Below are 16,791 nucleotides of genomic sequence, written 5' to 3'. Positions count from 1 at the left end.
AATAGATTTATAGCATTTAGTAGCATTTAGTAGAATTTAGTAGCATAGCGATTTTAGATTAGTTTGTGAGATTGTGTAGTGAGTGGATTCGAGTGCTTGGTGTGAGGTGAGTGCGTGCGTGGGTGGGTTGTGTCGGGTGTGTGTGAGTGTGCTAGCGAGTGTGCCTGGGTTAGATTTAGCAGTTAGCATTTAGCGTTAGTTAGGTCAGGGTAGATAGGATCTGTGTACAAAAAAACAAAAAAACAAAAAAAAATTGTCCGTGTGTCTCTGTCTGTCTGTCTGTCTTGTGTGTCTGTTTTGTTAGACTAGCGTTAGTGTTAGACTAGCGTTAGACTAGCGTTAGTCTTAGCGTTAGTGTACAGTTAGACTAGCGTTAGTTAGCTGTTAGCTGTCATGCCCAAGGCCAGGCGTAAGCGTGGTGGGCCGCTCCCAGGGCCTGGCCAGCTCACACTGCAACAGGCTCTCAGCCGTGCTGTTCGGGAGAGAGATCTCCCTGAAACAGACACGGATGAGCCCGAGGAGACGGCTTCATCATCTCCTGATGACGCCAGAGATGAGGAATGGCAGCCCCCTGGCCCTGGACCTAAGAGGCGAACATTCTTGGACGAGGCGGCTTCCAGAGGTTAGAACCTACATATAGGCTATAGATAGCCTACTTTATTGATCCTTTACAGGAAACTATTACTACTAAAGCTGTAAATGCCAGACGATTGTATGCATAGATGACTTCTCGATTGTTGACAAAAATGTGATATTGTAAGTTCTGATATTGTAAGTCGATTTGAATAAAAGCGTCTGCCAAATGCCGTAATGTAATGTCTAATAATAAAAAGAAGCAGGAGAAAAATAGGAGGTAGAAATGTAAAAAATAAAATAAACACACCCACACACCTTTTATTATTCATCAATTTATTTTCGTCAACACAAAGCTTGGTAAGAATAACGATCCTGCAATTAGTTAGCATACTAATAATACCATGTAAAATATTCAATTTCAGAGTTGGAGCACAGCTCGGAGGAAGACGCCAGTCGCAAAGGAAGACATCAGCCAGTGATGCAGTGTTTAGTTTAGTTTAGTTAGTGTCAACGAGTGTGTGGGCAGTCCATCAAGCTTTAGTATGTTTATTTGCTTTGACAGTTGAAAAGTAGAGACACTGGAGAGAAAGCTGTAGCGGGATTCAGTCCTTCAAGACTACAGTAACGTTACCTCCAAACACAAACTGCCTGCTGTCTGACTGTTGTCAAGCCGTCCAATAGCAGTGTCATTACTGTAACAAGAATAGTAGCAGTTGTAACACAGTAATAGCATCAGTCATGTGTATGCCTTTTTTTCATAAAATGTGTTGGTTCTTTTGAAAAAAAAAAAAAAAAAAAAGCTGGAATCAAATATTTGTAGAAAATAAATGGAAGATTCTTTTCACATACTTGTTGTTATTGACTTGAGTTGAGTTTCCAACCTTTCGTTTGAGGTATTGCATTTTGTTCAACTCTAAGCAGAATTTATTCTGTGGGCTATTATGAAAATACTATGCATAAAAATGTGTTTTAGTTGGAAACTACTTTGAAGGTTTTTTTGAAGAAAAGAATACACTGCATGAAATGTTGTGGTGGAATATTTGATTGTTACACACCAAATGAAAGCTTAGCAAGTGTACTTTCATCATCAAAAAAAAAAAAGTTGATATCATGTTTCTTTATGGAGAGATGGCCTGCAACATACACCTTGATGCCATAAAAAGCAGCGTCTTGAAGTTGGACTAAGCGGTGTTCAAATATTTGTAAAAAATAAATGAAACATTCTTTTTACATACTTTTTCCCCCAAGGTAAAGTAGACATTCCAACCTTTCATTTAGGAATAGCATTTTATCAAGCAGAATTCATTCTGTGGGCTATTATGAAAATACTATGCATAAAAATGTGTTTTATTTGCAAACTACTTTGAAGGTTTTTTTGAAGAAAAGAATACACTGCATGAAATGTTGTGGTGGAATATTTGATTGTTACACACCAAATGAAAGCTTAGGAAGTGTACTTTCATCATCACAAAAAAAAAAGTTGATATCATGTTTCTTTATGGAGAGATGGCCTGCAACATACACCTTGATGCCATAAAAAGCAGCGTCTTGAAGTTGGACTAAGCGGTGTTCAAATATTTGTAAAAAATCAATGAAACATTCTTTTTACATACTTTTTCCCCCAAGGTAAAGTAGACATTCGAACCTTTCATTTAGGTATAGCATTTTATCACACTTGAAGCAGAATTCATTCTGTGACCTTTGTTTACATAAAAGTGTGTTTATCTCGGAAAGTAAAAAAAAACAGCAGAAAACCCTTGAAAGTGCTCTTCCTGCAGAGGCTGTCATTTCATAATGGAACTGTCTAGAAACAAAATTTCTTCTTTGAGAGAAGCAGGAGTGTCCAATGTTTCATTTGAGTCCAGTCCTGTCAATATACCCCTAATAGAAAAAATTCTATAGCTGTTTTCAACTGAATGGAAGTGAACCTGGCACAGGCTCCAGACAATTTTACTGAAGCGCTGTGGCACTCAATGTGTTAAGCAGCAGTCGAAGTGGGAAAAACCATGGAATGCAGAAACATTAAGGCAGCATTGTCAGTCAATAGGTTTCTGATCTGCCTGAAGTTTGCAAGGTTATATTTGACTGAGTTAATCACCTTTTTGATGTGTTTCCTGAAGGAGAGTTGGGAGTCCAGGATGACTCCCAGGTATTTGAACTCATTCACCAGGGCGACCTCCTCTCCTTCCAGAAACACACCAGTGTGTGATATTCGTTGGTTTCTTTGTGAACATCATACAGACAGTTTTTTGTGTGTTTAAAAGAAGACAGGAGTTTGTGAGCCCGTTCTGACATGGACCATTGCTACTGTAAGTGCTAGTTTGTGCAGCAGCCTCTGCAGCATTAGCTGCGGCCGTGAAAATGACGGCGGTGTCCGTGTACAACTGTGCATGGAAATTGGTACAGGCATCAAAGAAATCATTATTATATAATGAAAACAAAATTGGTCCGAGTATGGATCCTTGGGGGACCCCTACTGGACAGTCTAGGAATGGGGATTTGACACCATTGACCACCACACACTGCTTTGTTGGAGAGATAGGATTTCATCCTTTTGAGTGCCTGGGCCGAGAAATTGAAACGGGACAGCTTGGCTAGTAGTACTCGGTGGTCGGCGGTGTCAAAGGCCCTTTTAAGATCAAGGAAGACAGCTCCAACACAACCATTTTTATCCAGAAGACACTTTGCTTTCTCAACAAACATACTTGTAGTCGACGTATAGCCCACTTCCGGTTTATTGTTTTTGCCTTCAAAATAAAAGCACGATAAAGTTTGGTTTTTACAATAAACGTTAAAGTAGTACGGTAATCTAACTATGAGACCCAACATAATGAACATAAGAACACGAGGAACCTCTAGTTTAATGTTTGAATGAAAATAGACCAGCAGAACAAATACAAAGGAAATGCACAGATATGTGGTTTAAATCGTTGATTCATGATATACTTCTTTATTTAATGGGAAACCTTATTTCCTTATTTAATGGGAAACCTTACTTCCTTATTTAATGGGAAACCTTACTTCCTTATTTAATGGGAAACTTTTGTTTTATAAGGGATCAAGAGAAGAGATTATCAAGTATAGGTGATACCCATTATGCGAAATTTGTGTGGTCTTGTAAAATCTAAAGTAAAATTAGCCGAAAACAGCCATAAGCGAAGCTATTTCAGAAATGGAACAACAATTAAGAACAAGAGTATGCAGTCGTGGAGTTTCTCTGCGGAAAAGACGTTTTTGCCATACTTCCGACTGGATTTGACTGCACGCCCACATGCACACACACACACACGCACGCCCACATGCACACACACACACTTGACAGTGCGACATCCACGTGTGCAATAAAGTCTCTCTGAAGAGACAGACTACAGTCACCCTACACACAGAATTATAATGGTATATCTCTCAGCCATATTTGAATAGTCCTAGGATTTGGATGTTTAGGAGTCAAAGTCTATAGGCCTTCCTCAGGTATAATGACAGATTTCACTATAGGCCAAACAGTTTTGCCAGCTGGCATATCAAATCTCAGATACTCATCAAGCTCAGGACAAGGCGAGTTTGGGCTGAATGCCAATGTCCTGAACTTGAGACTTTTCACGTGTTGAAAAGTTCATGTTTGGCTGGGTTTTGGCCTCTGCCTTTGAGAAGGATGGGAGCCGGGAAGAAGGCATGTTGAGGTATTGAACGAGTAGCCACAGTAGAGAGAGAACCGTAAGCCAGCAGCTGTCTGATCCTGGCATGTTGAGGTATTGAACGAGTAGCCACAGACCACAGTACAGAGAACTGTAAACCAGCAGCTGTCTGATCCTGGCATGTTGAGGTATTGAACGAGTAGCCACAGACCACAGTACAGAGAACTGTAAACCAGCAGCTGTCTGATCCTGGCATGTTGAGGTATTGAACGAGTAGCCACAGACCACAGTACAGAGAACTGTAAGCCAGCAGCTGTCTGATCCTGGCATGTTGAGGTATTGAACGAGTAGCCACAGACCACAGTACAGAGAACTGTAAACCAGCAGCTGTCTGATCCTGGCATGTTGAGGTATTGAACGAGTAGCCACAGACCACAGTACAGAGAACTGTAAACCAGCAGCTGTCTGATCCTGGGCTTCTGTCTGCATAATGAAGCTTAATTAGATCCATGGAAGGACGGCAGAGGCAAAGACAAAGAGAAATTAACAGAAAATAACCCCTACTAGAAAGTTAATACTAGTCTGTTTAATGCCTACAATATTGCCTCAATTGATGATACATCTTTGGCAGCATAGACTGTATGGTTTCCTTTCATGCCGATAAAGAATCTCTGAATTGAGGTTATAGAGGAGAGATGTAAACTTGTGTTTGATGTAAACGTGTGTGTGTGTGTGTGTGTGTGTGTGTGTGTGTGTGTGTGTGTGTGTGTGTGTGTGTGTGTGTGTGTGTGTGTGCGTGCGTGCGTGTGTGTGTGTGTGAGTGAGTGAGAGAGAAAGACAGAGAGAGATAGTGAAAGTGGTAAAGCTAGAGTGAGAGACGAAGCCTGATCAGCATAAGGGCAGGCTAGGCCAGACTAATTACTCGACAACAACTTCTGTTTTTCATCATCTCTTCTGCTTTTTGTTGTTGTTTTCGTTTGCTCTCGTCTGGTGAAACTGAATTTGGTGTAATAATGACAGATCTACAGTGGCAGCTCTGTTCCTGTCCACCTTCTAGAGCTCCATCATCCGCTTTCTTTCTTTCTCAATCACTCCATCTTTTGGATCTCCACATCATGGTAGGACTGGGGGACTAGCCAACAGTGGAGGGAGACTGAGGAGAGGAGAGGAAGTTATTTCTGCTGCACGCATTGTAAAGAGAAGGAAATTATTCTTTACAGCCAATGTGCTAAAAATAGAAGCTTGTGGGAGAAGCTAATGTATTTAGGTGGCAGAGTGTCACACTGTGGGTGTAGTGGTGACATAACTCCATCCTGAATGTTGGGGCTTCTTTTAAGGCAAATGAACAACACTTTGTTACAGCATGGAAACCAAAGATCCAGCTTCACACACAACCCCAGGCAGGCAGGCACACACCTCATGTATTATGATTGCATGTCTTTGAGCACGAGACAGAAAAAAAATGAGTTTGTTCAGTCTTTCTTGTGCCATCTGTTGGGCCAAATGTGCATCTTTATCTGCATTTCACTGTGGTGCCTCCTTGCACCTGCCAGCGCCATGTGGCTAGATATACCCATTTAAAATGTACTCACTAACAAGTGGGGAATTAGCAGCCACTGATCAAATATTGTGCTAGCTGGTACAGTTGTCTACTGCTTCCGGCCCTATTCTGTTGGGTCTGATAGGAATAGTCAAAGTAGCAGGTGGACATGTAGCATGCAGACCAAACATAACGTCCATGCTAACAGCTAGACCCCCTAAAGCAGTGGTTCTCAACCTTTTTACACCAAGTAGCAAGTACCACTTCAGAAATTGCCACCATGAAAGTATGAGAGGGGGGGAGGGGGGGGGCACGTACCACGGGTTGAGAACCACTGCACTAAAGGTAAAGGCCAATGCAGATCAGAGAACAAGCGTCATGAGGCTTTAATGGTATTCAAATGAGAAAGAAATGTTTTCTTGTGTGCAGCGAGGTACCAATTAAAGAGTCAAGGCGTATTGACAAAGGGCGCATTGGTTCTGCTAAAGGTCCCCAGCCTGGCAAAAACCACCACCGAAGATTCTCATTGACATCACATTATTTATGCTACATTTGAGTTTGTTTTCATTGTGTATGAAACCAGTCAATTATAGAATGCAGAAAAGTGGTTAACTGGCAAAAATCATGGCTTATTCCAAAATATCATCCCCACCTTGTGGGGATGATATTGACATAAACAAAATTGAGAAGGGAGCTCCTTGAATTTTACAAAAGTAGTATTTAATCCCGAAGTAATATATTCGTGTACACAGCAGTGTTACAAACAGAATATATCTTCAAAGGGGTACACGGGCAAACAAAATCATGGCTTATTCCAAAATATCATCCCCACAAGGTGGGGATGATATTGACATGACATGTGAAGACTGAATCTCTACAGTAGTATAGTAGTGTGATGATCGAATCCGTCACGGCATTTGTGAGCTGTCATTGGTCAGATTAACTGTCAGTCAGAAGTTTTTAATTTACCATGTCAGCCATGAGCAGTCTGGTTAGTTTAAATGTCAATCACGGGCGCCATTTTGTGTGAATGAATTGATCATATTAAATATTAAATGTTTGGCAGGCACGGACGGACGCCGTGTTGAAACACCATTCCACATGAGACTCAGAACGGAGGATGATGGCTTATGGCTTAATGATGAACTATTGACTCTTTAACCGTGAACCGAACCCATCGATGTCACTGTGCATGTGTGTCACGTGGCTTTTGCAACCAGAGTGCGCGTGGTGGACTATCGCACAACAACACAGCTGATTGGACAGCAGCTGATGGAGAGGAGCGCTCCCCTGCTTGTTTTTTCGTGATCAAATATTTTTTTATTTTCTTTCAGGGGAGCAAGACATTAACATCCATTATATAAGTAGATACATACATGTGTGGGCATGTAGAAACAGGCATATCATGCTCCCCTGCTTGTGAAGGCCCAGGGAGGCAACCGAGTGACGAGGATGGACCATGACAGGCGGTACGGGGAAGACGAGCTGGTGCCCAAAGAGGAATGTGCCCGGCCCTCATTACAAGTCATGGTCATGCTGCTAACGACTAACAATTATGAATGCTACCCCTATACTAGAACAAAGTCAACGTAGTTTGATAACAGATCACATTCAAACCCATGACAATGATGCTCTGGAGAATTTCACTAGCATCTGACACCTATCACATAGTGGTGAGACATAAGGGTAGATCCTGTGCAACCTAGACTTGGCATAGTGAAGTCGGTGAGTGACTTTAAATTGGATCAACTGGTGTCTGGTGTTGATTGAGCAGAGTTGGACCACAGACAGACTCCTGTCCCATATCATTTCAGAATATAAGTTCCTCCTGCCATGCCTCTCTAATCCTCTCAGTGGAGGCCCTGATACAGCCATCAAACAGATACACAAATCTAGAGATAAGGTGCCTGGAGTCAGGGGGACTCAACAAAACATCAAAAAGCATGTTCATTTGGGAGAACTTCAAAGTCACGAAACTTGGATCGAACATAATGTCTAACTTGTAGTATTTTGATTGAGTTTTTCACAACAAAACTCAGATTCCTTAAAGCCCCAGGCGTCTCTAGCTTAGAAAATAGCATTGCTGACAGGGAGGAGTTTGCAATAGAGCTGGCCTCCATTTTTAGCCACAGGGGGGCCCCGATAATTAAATTGCCAGGAATTTTTGACATAAGTAGAGGAACCTGGGGAGTGAAACCATCTTAACCGAGTTTATGCAGCCAATCATGGACAAAGGGAGAATTTTCCAGTTTTCTATATACATTGTTTAAGTCTTCAAACAAAATCACCAAAATTCAACTTAAATATTAATTTAGGATCTCTGGGTATGGTCAGGCCAAGATAGGTAAGGCGGTCCTTTGCCAATTTGAATGGGAGATTTTCCAAGAAACTAGGAGTGAAGACATCAGAGAGAGGCATAAAGTCACTCTTTGTCCAGTTAATTGTGTACCCGGACAGCTTACCGAAGGAAGTGATTAGCTCTAGGAGAGGGGGGATCGATTTCTCTGAGTCATTTAGGTATAATATTACATCGTCAGCATACAAACTGATGCGTGTCTCGATACCTCCGACCTTCAGGCCTGCAATACCTGGGTGAGCATGTATTTTCAAGGCGAGGGGCTCGAGTGCAACGGCAAAGAGGGCAGGTGAAAGAGGACAGCCCTGCTGAACCGAGTGAAGCAACGGGAACCTGGTCGACTTATCACCATTGGTTATAACTGAGCATGTTGGACTATATAAGCTTTACCCAGGATATGAATGAATCTCCAAATCCGAAACTGTGCAGTGACTCAAACATATAAGGCCACTGAACCCGATCGAACGCCTTCTGTGCGTCGAGTGACAAGATCGCCGCACCACTGGTCTTACTGTGGTCTGCATACATGGTGTTCAGAAGTCGCCTGACATTAAAGAAAGATAACCTATTTGGGATGAACCCCGTCTGGTCAGGGTGAATGATGGATGATAAATGCTTATTCAAATGGATAGCCAGAGTTTTAGTGATTACCTTTCTGTCAAAATTCTGGGGCGCAACTGATCAGTCTTGTTACAATGCCTCCTTGTGTGTGTGTAACATCACTGATCAGTCTTGTCACAATCCCTCCTTGTGTGTGTGTGCGCCCTTATGACATCACTTTTGACATCACTGATGACATCATCACTGATGACATCATCACTGATGACATCACTGATGACATCACATCATTAGCCTAATTTTAAAAATCCGCACGGGTGCCCTTTACACACCCTGAAGGTTTCAGCTAGGTTTCAGATAGATAGATAGATAGATAGATAGATAGATAGATAGATAGATAGATAGATAGATAGATTAAATAATTTAGGTTACTACAGTAATTAGGTCTACTTTTGATTTTGATTATTAGGCTTACTTTTATCAATTTCAGACAAATTATGGAAAATTCTGCAATATTCCATGTTTTACAGTTGATTGATTACATTTTTATTACCAAATTGCATGATTCCGTCCGTTCTTTCCGTTTTGCGGAAGTCATATGGCCTAATAGTTTGAGCATTATTCAAACAGAATGATGAGGAGAGACTGCCAGGTGGAGTCTCTTCTGTGTGCACTCTCTCTCTCTCCTTTCTTTTCCATTGATTTAGCCCTCTACACCCCCGTCTCACCCTCCCTACAGCCCTCTGCTTCTGACCCTCCCCTACAGCCCTCTGCTTCTCACCCTCCCTACAGCCCTCTGCTTCCACAGTTTCATACTACCATCACTCGTACTCTTCAAATCTATACTCGTAGCGCCTCCTCCCTTGCTGCCATCCCCTCTTTTCTCAGTTAATAATGCCTCAGTCATAGAGCCTCAGCCTCAGTCATAATCACAGCAGATAGACTGAGGTTTCCACAAGGGGAGAAGGGGAGATGGAGTGTGTGGATTAGTAACAGACTATTTGCACTGGCTGCAAACCTATGACTTATTGTTCAGCCAATGACAATGAAAGTCAAGACATCATGTGACCTGGGTTAGTTGGTTGCACGAGGGTGGGAGGAAGCAGCGAGTCATGGTATTAGTTTCAGTACCAGCATGAATAAAGGTTGGGCCTATCAGTCAGAACAAGACATTGAATTAGTTTTTTGTTATTTTGTACTGCAGCAGGACACACTTCAACAGCATGTCAAACACACATATTCCCATGGTTTGGGGAAAAGGAAAAAAATCAAGATGAATGAAACTGAATGAACTTCTGACATAGCCTGCAATTTGTGAGCATATCTCTGAAGCGCTTGAGTGTTTTTGGTACTCTGACAGTGGCTTCCTGCTTATTCATGATGTGTATTTTTCATCTTAAAGGAAATGTCTACAGTCCAAATTAGACCAAAATGAACTGTGAGCCTGATGAACCACTGCAATCCTTTTCCATTTTTGTGCCAATTGGTCACTGACTGTTTTAGGCATAAAAACGCCACAGGTATAACTAAATAGCCACCACTAACACCTTGTGGTGACGCTGCTGTTGGGCAAAATACAGTACTTAGTTTATTCATGGTACAGAAACTTGTTTCCAGTGTACGCAAATTCAACCCAACAAGCTGTTTCCAGTGTCTTCTCATTGTAAGGAAGTGACGCCATTTCTAATGTGATTAGGCTCAGAGAAAGGAGAGAGAGAGAGAGAGAGAGAGAGAGAGAGAGAGCTCTCTGTTCTGGTGATGGGCTGTGTTGACTTATGTGTCTGGGGCAAGGGCAAAGCAAAGTCAAAGACTATCCCGGGCCAACAAAATACTTTAACAATAACAAACAAAAATCAGGGGTGTAGTGCTACCAGAGCACACCGGAACGACACTCCGCCACTTGTTTTTTTCTTCTCCATGAGGAAATAGAATAAGGTGAAGGTGTTTTGCTGCTTGCTTTTATTTCTATCTGTCTTGAGTGACCAAGTTTGCCCGCTGTGCTCTTCTATTGAGTTAGTAAGGCTAAAGACCCTCCTATCTGATGAGAGAATACACAGAGCCCTTGGAATGAAATCGTATTCCTCCTATAGCAAGGGCTATTCATGTGATTTGAGTTTCTATTCATAGAAAATATATGCACGGCAGACAGGGACCAGGGTTGCTATCTGTTCTGTTGTTTGATTAGGTTCCGGTTATGATTTCATGAGACGTCCTGCTGATAGTTGGCTCTATATCTACATGGAGAGATATCACCGATTACTGTCATTTTAATCCATTTAATGTCTATCAGAATACTCCGTCAAATATGGCTGATGACATAGTTTGTTTTTCTTAGCTGTGTCTGGAATTTGTGTAATTCTGTGATAGGCAGCAATGTGCTGCAAGGCATCCAGTCTGCCGGAAAGCCATTAGAAGAAGAAGTCACTCTGTTGGTTGGTCGGTCGGTCCACAAAAAAAGTTGGTCCTCGTTTGAAGCAGATGCATCGTTCTGGCACGGGATGTTATAGATATGTCTGATGATGCATCACATAAGTGATATATATAACTGATGACATTACTGACGATATGATCACAGATGATGTCACAATGTCTATGACAATAATCAAAATCAATGTCTGTCACAAATCACTCATGCACAGAGCCATTGTGACAACATGACAACTCTGACTGGCCGGATTCCAGATTCCCCTTGTTTCTTTCTTTCTCGGGGGCCACGGACGTCATAAATCACCGATGACATCACAATTCTCCCTTAGTGACATCACTGATGATGACATAGTCTGACATCACTGTTGATGTCACAATGTCTATGACATCGCTGATGATGTCACAATGCCTATGGCATCATCAGTGGCTATGACATCATCAGCCACCACTGACCATCACTCGAAGATTGTGGGGCATGAAATCATCAGTGGGTATGTTGTATGACATCATCACTCACCAGTCACCACTAGCCACCACTTGACAATGATGATGACGATGATGTCATCGCTCTGCCCACCACACGATGATTGTGGGGCATGACATCAGTGGGTATGACACACCACTGGCCACGACTTGACAATGGCGACTTTTAGTATACTATAATATGGTGGCACCCCGTTAATTGGCAAAATGGCGGACTGTGAAAATAGGATCAGTGTTAGAAAGCAGTTCGATTCTGACGTAGAATCTCTTAAACTCTCGGAATTGTTAGATCATGGATGGAAGTTATTTGAAGAGGTAGACACTACAAATGAAGCCCTTGGATCTAACCCTGTACAGGTCAAAGTGAAACGCGGTATAACCATGTTGGAAGAAGCGTCCAGAATGGTCGCTCAGCTCGAGCTGTTTAGCCGCAATGAGGAGCTGGAAGAGATAGCTAGCACAGAGTTGAAGTACCTGCTGTTACCCGCGCTGTTAGGTGCCCTGACCATGAAGCAGACCAGCCGTGACAAACGATTAGACTTTGTCCAGACAGCTAGGGCCTACTTTCATGATTTCCTCAAGATATGCAAAGAGTATAGCGTGTCAAAGTTTGAATTGCCAAAGCCGATGATTGACAATGATGCAGAATCAGAAAACAGATATTGTACAACCAAGCCTTCGTCCCTGGTTGCCATGGCATCGCAGAGACAGGCCAAGATAGAGCGGTACCGGCAGAGGAAGGAGGTGGAAGCCAGACTATCTGAAGTCAGGGTATCTGTGGGGAGCGGACAGGCCGACGATGAAGTTATCAGAGATTACTACCTTCTCAGTGTGCGGAAATGGGTCACCATATCTTTGGAGGAAATTGAAAGCATTGACCAGGAAATGGAGATTCTGAAGAGAATAGATACTATGAAACCACTATCCCAGTGTGAACAGCAATCCAGGACACCTATGAAACCGTTTATCCTCACGAAGGAAGCAGTACAAGCACGGGTATTTGGGGCTGGTTACCCCAGCCTTTCCACAGTGACAGTAGATGAGTGGTATGAACATGGAGGCCTGTCTGACCAGGGGATACCCAGGAGGGTTGCTGTTGAGGAGGATGTTGACGCAAAGGAGCAGGAGAAAGAAGAGAAAGAGAAAATGGCTGAGAAGGACAATGAGGAGTCCCTGCAGAAAGCCAGAGACTGGGACGACTGGAAAGACACTCATCAAAGAGGTTGTGGAAACCGCCAGAACAGGGGCTAAACAAGCCCAAACAGCCACAACCACCACTCATGTGAAAGAAAGGCCGGGGTTTTCATTCATTTTCATTCAAAGAAATCCAGGAAGTAGATTTTCTTGAAAATTCAAATACTGAAAAGCTTTTAGTATTAGGTTACAAAATCCCACTCTTTCCCACTTCCGACTTGCCCTCCGACCATAAATGAATGCAGCATATGACATCGGTGATATGACATCACTATAGTAGTGACCTGGCCACCAGGCCAAGCCGTCTAGAACTAGTCATCATTGGTGATTTGACCTCATCACTGTCTGAGACATCATCAGTGATAACATCTGTGCTATATTGCTGCAATCATGCATTGCCAGAGGTGGAGAGTGCAAATGCCTCATCTCTGACCTATGTGTGTTCGAGCTTCAAGCCTTCAAGTCGCAAAACCATGGATGCTAATAACATCAGCTATTCCAGCTAACAGCCAATAACAACGTTAACGTTTATTTAGGGGTGTCACAATATATCGTCCCACGAAATTTCGCGATAGTAAAACGTCACGATATGTATCGTTGAGATGAAATCTCATATCGTGAAAAAAAAAAAAAAAACATTTTTTTTTTTTTTTCAAAAGTAGACAAAGAAACGTCTTTGTTTGTTGAAGTTCAATGTGTGGAAAGTAGTTCAGTTGAACAAGTCTCTGAAGAGACACATGAGAAGTTATACAGGAGAGAAACCATTCAATTGAGTTTCTGGCAAAACTGTTTACTTGACAGGAAAAACTGAAGATGCATAAAAAATAGACTAAGAAAAGTCTTGTTGTTTGAGTTTGAAGAAAAACTGAAGATGCATAATGAGAATTTATACTGCTGAGAAACCTTTTAGTTCAAAGTAAATCTAAGTGACGGTGTAACTCATTCTATTTCAAGATAAGCCTTATCTCCAATCTCATGTTTTTTCTAGTTGTTATTGTAATAACAATTTCCCACAACAGCATGTTTTGTATTTGTGCATTTCAAATAAAATACTACTTTTCCAGGCATATATTGTCATTATTCAAGTTTAAAAAAATATTGTTAAAATCGTATCGTATCGTTATCGTGAACCCAGTATCGTGATACGTATCGTATCGAGAACTGAGTGTATCGTGACACCCCTACGTTTAATACATTGTATGAGTTTAACCAATGTGGTTGAAATTAAATTCATACCTTGTGGATGGCCATGTTGAAATGATCTCAACTGACGCGCTGGGAGCAACTAGGGGTTGAGAGTTTGTGAGTAGGAACTCAGCGTTAACGCAGCGTTTTTGTTTTGTTTTTTGCTAGTAGCAAGTGGCAATTTGCGACCTCAGAGTTAAAAATGAATGCAGCATATGACATCTCTATAGTAGTGACCTGGCCACCAGGCCAAGCCATCTAGAAATGACATCATCGGCGACCTGGCTACTTTCTGTCTTTCGTGGGGACAGACAGACAGACAGTCAGACATACGGACAAACCCTCTTCTTTTCTTTTTGTTTTAACCTTTATTTATACAGGGGGAATCTTACTGATGGTCTTACAATGGTCTCTTTTTCAGGAGTGCCCTGTTCACATTAACACAGACAATTATAGACGCCTCATCCACTAATGGCCATGCCGTAAAAATCAACCAATTCCTGCTACAGAGAATTGACTCCCCTACACCACCACACACATACTGTACACCCTACCCTACACCACCACACACATACTGTACACCCTAAACATATTTGAATGCGCCTCCTGCAGTCATGAATAGTTTAAATGTCAACGCATCGTCAACGCATTGATGTGACTGACCATCCTTCCTCCTGCAGCCCGAGTCCTAAACCAGCCAAAGTCTATTTCCTGTGCTGGCCTTGAGTCTGGCTGGCGGCTTTTGGCGACACCGGTGTGGCTGCCCTGACATTGACCGGCTAGCCTAACCCCATCACGAGGAAGGAAGGGAAGAGGTGGCTCTGATGAATGCGTCAGTTCAGACTAGGGATGTTCATTTTGAAAATTTTCCAAAATCGATAATCGGTGAAAATGAACGATCAATTATCGATCATCGATTTTATTAATACTTAGAAAATTTTCAATTTTTTCAATTTTTTTTTTTTTTTACAAAATGAATGCCTATGGCAGAAAATACGAAAGACAACGTGTTCTCCTCAATGAACTCTTTATTTCAATGTGTCTCCTCTCCAACACTGCTGTCCCCGGCGCATGCCGGTGTGAATTTCCCATGTTTAAAACAGTTTTGTTGGCACAAAGGCCCGTGCCCAGCCAGAAAACTAGAGACTATATGAAGCTCCACCTCACGTTAGTCGGCTGTGCAATGGAGTGGGGCGAGGAGGAACGAATTCCACCCAAACCTAGTCCACAAAAAAAAAAAAAAAAAAAAAAAAAAACTCGATCCAAATGCCACAGGATCGATTCCAATCCTTAACGATCGATTATCGATTTTCGATAATTGATGAACATCCCTAGTTCAGACTGTATGTGTGCCATGTGTGCGCTGCAGTGATGACATACTGGGCAGACCGATGGGAAATAAACACTCCATTTCCAGCAGGGATGAATCACAGGCTTTGCTACCTTTCCCAACCTTGCATACCGTTTTACCAACTTTATATAGTCGTCCATGGCATTTCTGCTGTGTTAGGAAGTAAACAGTGGAGCAACAAGATACAGAGAGAGTGGCTGACGCATGCCAGGAGGTCAAGAGGTCTCAAGTTCATGAGTACAGGAGCGTTCCTCACCATGATTAACTGTGGATCACCAAGAAGCCCTACACCAGGGGTCGGCAACCTTTTTGATATGAAGTGCCATTTTCAATTTTGCTTGTCAATCAGTGTGCCACACCAATATTAATGACTCGCACATCAAAATGTAATGTTATTCCTTCCAAAATCAGGACATTGAAGTAAAGCACTACACGGCACAGTCCTTCTCTGTCTCGCTCGCTGGCATTTTTCATCTGCTTTCTGCTGCCCAGAGCCATGTATATAGGATATTTACGGTAGTGACCCACTCTCTGCCTCTGATTGGTTGCCTTCTATGGCAGCAGCAGAGCAATCGAGTGGCATCTACTGCTCTGCTGCAACCAATCAGAGGCAGAGAGTGGGTCACAACCGTAAATATCCTAAGTAACATGCCGCGCAATTGCAAATGGCTGTGAAGTAGGTCATTTGACAGGGCACTTCAACATTTCTACAAAAAATCTCAATTGCGCACTTATTGCTGCTGTACGCTGCCGTGCCAGTGGTTAACCCTTCGCGTGCCAGAGGTGGCACCCGTGCCATAGGTTGCTGACGCCTGCCCTACACTATAATGTCCTATTCACAGAATGAAGGCTCTATAAGTGGCAGACAATAGGGATGCATAAATAAATAAAAATTGACGATGTCAATAACCGATATTAACATCACTGTTATATGGCCGATAACCGATATTTACCGTTGTCGATATGATCTGTATAAAAACAAGTTTCTATGATAATCAAAATTCGTATTCGTACATAGTGAAAAACAGTGAGTTTGAAAAAGTAATGTCTTTATTTCCAAAACATTTGGAGAAGAAGCCCATAAATCATTAATTTTGGCCAATAACGATTAACGTGGCTGTTATGTTGCTCATCGGAACAATAAAAATATAAAAAATGACACAAACATTGGCCGATTGCGATATATAGTGAATCCCTAAATACAAACAGAGCATGACAGCAGAGGTCTAGCTTCAGCTTCCTATAGTACAGAGAAGATGAGAGACCTTGTCTCATATTGCACAGCCATCATGTCCTGTCATTGAGTCAACAGATCAATAGCAGTGGTGTTGAACCTGAGCCCTGTAGCACTTTGACTGCATCACAACATCATTAGCTATTCATGAGGCTGCTGCTGAATTACAAAAGACCATGAGCCGTTTGTTTGTGGCCAGACAATACAGGGCTTTCTGTTTTCTTTCTTTCAATTCAACAACGTACATGCATA

General features: G+C 42.2%; 1 protein-coding gene and 1 pseudogene across 3 annotated transcripts in view; one reads left to right on the top strand and one right to left on the bottom strand.

Moving 5' to 3' along the window:
* Positions 1 to 16,791, bottom strand: part of LOC310773672 (palmitoyltransferase ZDHHC14-like) — a 122,389-nt gene that overhangs the window by 51,327 nt on the left and 54,271 nt on the right. The gene's annotated exons all lie outside the window — the stretch shown is intronic.
* On the top strand, positions 11,783 to 12,826 carry LOC310774200 (immunoglobulin-binding protein 1 pseudogene; annotated as a pseudogene). Its single transcript has one exon. The product of its transcript is annotated as an immunoglobulin-binding protein 1 pseudogene (transcript).

Source organism: Poromitra crassiceps (assembly GCF_964638095.1).
Source record: "Poromitra crassiceps genome assembly, chromosome: 3".
Lineage (NCBI taxonomy): Eukaryota > Metazoa > Chordata > Actinopteri > Beryciformes > Melamphaidae > Poromitra > Poromitra crassiceps.
The sequence above is the reverse complement of the archived record's forward strand: the minus strand, read 5'-3'. Positions and strand labels throughout refer to the sequence as shown.